The sequence below is a fragment of the Kryptolebias marmoratus genome, linkage group LG13, assembly GCF_001649575.2.
Source record: "Kryptolebias marmoratus isolate JLee-2015 linkage group LG13, ASM164957v2, whole genome shotgun sequence".
Classification (NCBI taxonomy): Eukaryota; Metazoa; Chordata; class Actinopteri; order Cyprinodontiformes; family Rivulidae; genus Kryptolebias; species Kryptolebias marmoratus.
In genome coordinates, this window is record NC_051442.1 from 19617813 (window position 1) to 19622152 (window position 4340).

General features: G+C 43.0%; 1 protein-coding gene across 1 annotated transcript in view; it reads right to left on the minus strand.

The window, feature by feature from the left end:
- fam222ba (family with sequence similarity 222 member Ba) overlaps positions 1-4340 on the minus strand; it is a 40663-nt gene that overhangs the window by 3681 nt on the left and 32642 nt on the right. The gene's annotated exons all lie outside the window — the stretch shown is intronic.

The window sequence follows — 4340 nt, forward strand, 5'->3', positions numbered from 1 at the left end:
CTGGGGCAGAGACAGGACAGATTGAGACAGAGTTTGGCAAGGACGGACAGAGAAAAGAGAGGAAGAGGGGCACAATGAAAGAGACATATTAATCGGTTGAAAACTGGGCAGCTTTGTCAAAGATTTGTCAAAAAGAGCGTGCAAATATAGCTGCCGTTTTTCCCCTTCAAAAATAGTTTTACCCAATGTGGACGAGGAAGATATTTCCTATTGCAGTCACAGTGGAGTTATTGCAGCTGACACATTCCCAGTCCAAAAGAAAATCCAGTTAAGTGCAATTGTTGGTGGCTTTTAGGTCAAAAGCTTTTACTGGCCTTAATTGATGCATACAGGCCAAGAATAAGTGCTGAGGGTGGGCTGCGATGTTGCGAGTGAATCACAAGCCAAACAAAGAATAAGAGAGGCAGTAATGGTCCCCTGTGGCTGCCGTGGGGAAAAATAAAAAGAGAAACAGAAAGAGGCAGCGAGGCAGAGCTCCATGACAGCAGACAAGTAATCAGACACAGAAAGCAGCGTCTCTGATCTGCAGGAACACCTCCCAGGACTCAGACATTTGTTACACCTGCTAAAGCACTGCGGCTAAATTTAACAGTGCTGAAGTGACAGCGTGAACATGACTACCTGTTTGTGCGTGTGTGAAGGGTGTTTTATTGATGAGTTTGTTTTTTTTTAAAGTGCAACAATGATCATGGGAGAGTTGGCTCGTGTGTCACAATGCTTCATTTTAGGTGCCAGATTTCTTTTTTTTTTTCTTTTTTTTAAAATCTGAGCAGATTTGATTGTGCGCCTCATTTCAAATGCAGTGTTTTCAGTCTTGCAAAAAAAAAGAGCAACTCTGTCCTGTTTCACCTCAGACTCAGTTAAACCAGAGCTTTTGGACTGAAAGACAGCCAGGAGGACAAACTTCAGTCTGAGCGGACACTCAGTTCAGGTAAAACGGACTCACAGCAATCCCCGCTCCGCCCACTGAATGAAGCCGAAATCTAAAATGGCATCATTCAGGCAGAGGTCTGGGGTTTTAGCTCGGTCTCGCAGCAGTCAGAATGGGTCCTCAGAGCTGAGCGGAGGGCGCGGACGCGGCAGCACCACGAGCTGTGCCAAGTGGCTAATTAATTCCTGCTTTATTTGTGAACAGGAAACAATGGGCAGTGATGTGCAGGGGCTGGTGTGGGGAGGCACACGGGGAGCTGAAGTAACAAAGTGTTCAGGCCGCTGATGGCAGCCTCATTAATGCAGGGGTCTGGGCCAAGGAGCTGGAGCTTGACACCCGCCATCATTGAGGGCCCAGTGTCTGTTGCTGAATAAATGCCAGGCTAAGCAAACACAGAGAAATGAACACGTACACACGCACGGACACACACACCACACACAGAGACACAGACATGCTGAGGTTTCACCTGTCAAGCACATGAAATGATTAATGATCTTGTTGGAAATGATGTCTCACTGTGACAGGAACAGACTGCATAAACACAGAGGCAATCTTATTGGGAAATGCAACCATAAATTCATGGATTCTGACACAGCCTCCGTGGTCTGCTATCGCCGTGAAAACCTCATGACACATCATCTGTTGCTGCAGGAGGGAGCGTAAGTGGGAAGGAAGGCAAGCACCACGTTCGTTTACACTGAACACACACAAAAAAAACCCATTTATATAATTTCACTGAAGAGAAATCTTCAGGACTAAACTGGGACAGTGGACAGAAAAAAAGTCAGAACAAAGGTGATGCTTAATAACCAAGTGGTGAACTAATAAATGCAGCACACAGCACAGATGGATGGTGATCCAAATACTCCAGATTAATATAGTTAAAAGGAGGGGAAAATACTTGTTTTATTTCTAAAATTATAAAAATGTAAGGTACAGTGTCTTCACCCACCTTGCCTACTGGTGGTGGTCAGAGGGCTCGGTGGCGCCGGTGTGATGGCAGCCTCACTTCTGTCAGCCCGCCCCAGGGCAGCTGTGGCTACAATGTAGCTTACTGCCATCAGTGTGTGAATGTGAGGATGAATGGGTGAATGATTGTAGTGTAAAGCGCTTTGGGGTCCTTGGACTAGATAAAGCGCTATATAAGTGCGAGCCATTTACCATTTTTTTTTATCAATTAGAAGCATAATTTATATTTTAACAAACTACTACTATATTTTTTGTGTTTTATGAATAAAAACTGAGTGAATGGTTTTGCATGCGTCTTAATTCATGGAGGTAAATATACCTTTCTAGACGTAATTCCCCCACTGGCACTTGGGCGATGAATTTTAAATTTACTCAGATTCAGGCAAAGAACACAAACTAACCAAACCATTAGTTCAGAATAAAATTTATTAATTTGTTACCAAAACCTATTGCTAACATTTCTTTGCTGGATGAAATGGAGCTCCTTTCAGCTGCCGATTATCCTCTAGTCAGCAAGTGTAGATTATTAGCATTTCAACCTTCACCTGAAATCTGGATTAGCTGAAGAGCTAAAAGCATCAAGGGAGGGTTAATGAGGAATATGAGTGAAGTTTGTTGGCGGCTGCTGGTGGCAAGGAGCATATCATGTCTCAGATCTCCAGCTAAGCGCGGTTGCCAGTGAGAAAACGGCAGGAAAAAGTGGCCGCTCTGGCCAAATGCTAATTATCCCACCGCTAGCGAGCCGATTGGAACACAAGTGCACAGTCAGCAGGCACTAATTGGGGTTTCTTTTATTCAAACTACTGTTTTTATTGAGCAAGGTTTAAGCAGCGGGGAGCGGGAGCTCGTGCTGCTGTAAATTGCAGTTTTCGCACACGAGCAAGAAATTAGGTCTGAAGGCTCGGCGTCGAATTAGACATGTGGTTTTTCACATGAAGCCCTCCCCTCCTTACGTTACAGCAGACCTGAGAGTGAGCCGACGCTGATAGAGCAACACGCCATAACACTTAAAGAAAAAGGAAAAAAAAAAAAAAAAAAAAAGGGGGGCTACCATGGGGAGAAAAAGAAAAAAAAAAGATGAATAATTTTGGTCTCCGTAGTGACTGAGAAGAAGCCCAGCTGCACTCGGAGAGGAACAAGAGCCACTTCGAGGTACTTGAGTCATCCTGAGTGGAAAATGGGCCGTTTTCTTCACTTGATATACTCCTCCAACAGCCTTTACATTTTACAGCCATCATCAGCTAACAGTCACTCCCTGATGATAAATAGAGCAGATGCTGTGGCCCTGTCTCTGACGGCAGCCCGCGAGCTCGTAACTTTAAATGACTCTCCTGTCCACAGATTCACCCGCAGGAGGAGAGACCGGCCTGATAATCTGCAGCACTTAGCGAATCGGGAGTGGAAGAAAAGACCCCTCAAACAACACGATTCATCTGTTTTCCCTCACCTGGTTTTTTTTTGCAAAGAGCAGGCAGCTCCTTTTCCTGCTTTTTTCTCACTGGAAACCGTTCTCGAAATCCAAGCAGTTGCTGCTTTCACCACTGTGCTGTCTGTCGTGCTTTTTGCATGTTTATGGTATTGTTTTTTCCTTCTCTTTTGTCCCCTTTTGCTCAGCCCTTTTTTCCCCCAGCTACAGCTCCTCAAAGAGTTCAATGAGTGAACAAATCTGCAGACTATATATGCAGCATTGTGAACACATTGTGAAGTCATGTTTTCGTAAAAGAAAATAAAAAAGAAACAAGTTTTGCTTTTGGGTCATTGTAACTCGTAGCTCAACGGTTGCACACACAGTATACAACATGTGGCAAATGTTTGCATTTTATAGAGCAAACATGTTTAAGTTTTAAGGTTCATAAGGTATCTGACAACGTACCCAAAAACTACGACTGCAGAACCGGGCGAACACCTTGAGCCGCTCAGTTAGGTCTGCTTTAAAACTTTTGCACAGTGCTCCATGTCAAGATTTTAAACAAAATAAATCTTAAAGCACTTTGCTGTTAGAGCTTTTTATTCAAATGTTAAATGAGCAAATCTGTAGCTAAAATCTAAGATTAGCAAAGCCATCGATACAAGCTAAAATGAGCTAAATAGCAGCTACAAGCTAAGATGAGCAAAATTAAAACTAAAGCAAAAAGGAGCAGAAAAGACAAGAAAAAAAGAACAGGCATGCTGAAGCAGATTTCAAAGAGAACAATGTTTTAAAAGAAACGAAGAGATCTCAGTGTATTACTGTGGAGCTAATTTTTGTAAATAAAGTTAAATATGTCGAAAAGTGGAAAAGTTACGAAAACCGGAAGTGATAGCACAGGAATCCCCACCGATCTGCAGGCTCTGATATTTGAATGGTTAAAGTAGTGGAACAGATGGAGAAGCAGAGTCCCTTAAAATGTATGAAAGAAGAAACTACAAAACAGAAAAAAAAAAAAAAAAAAAAAAAAAA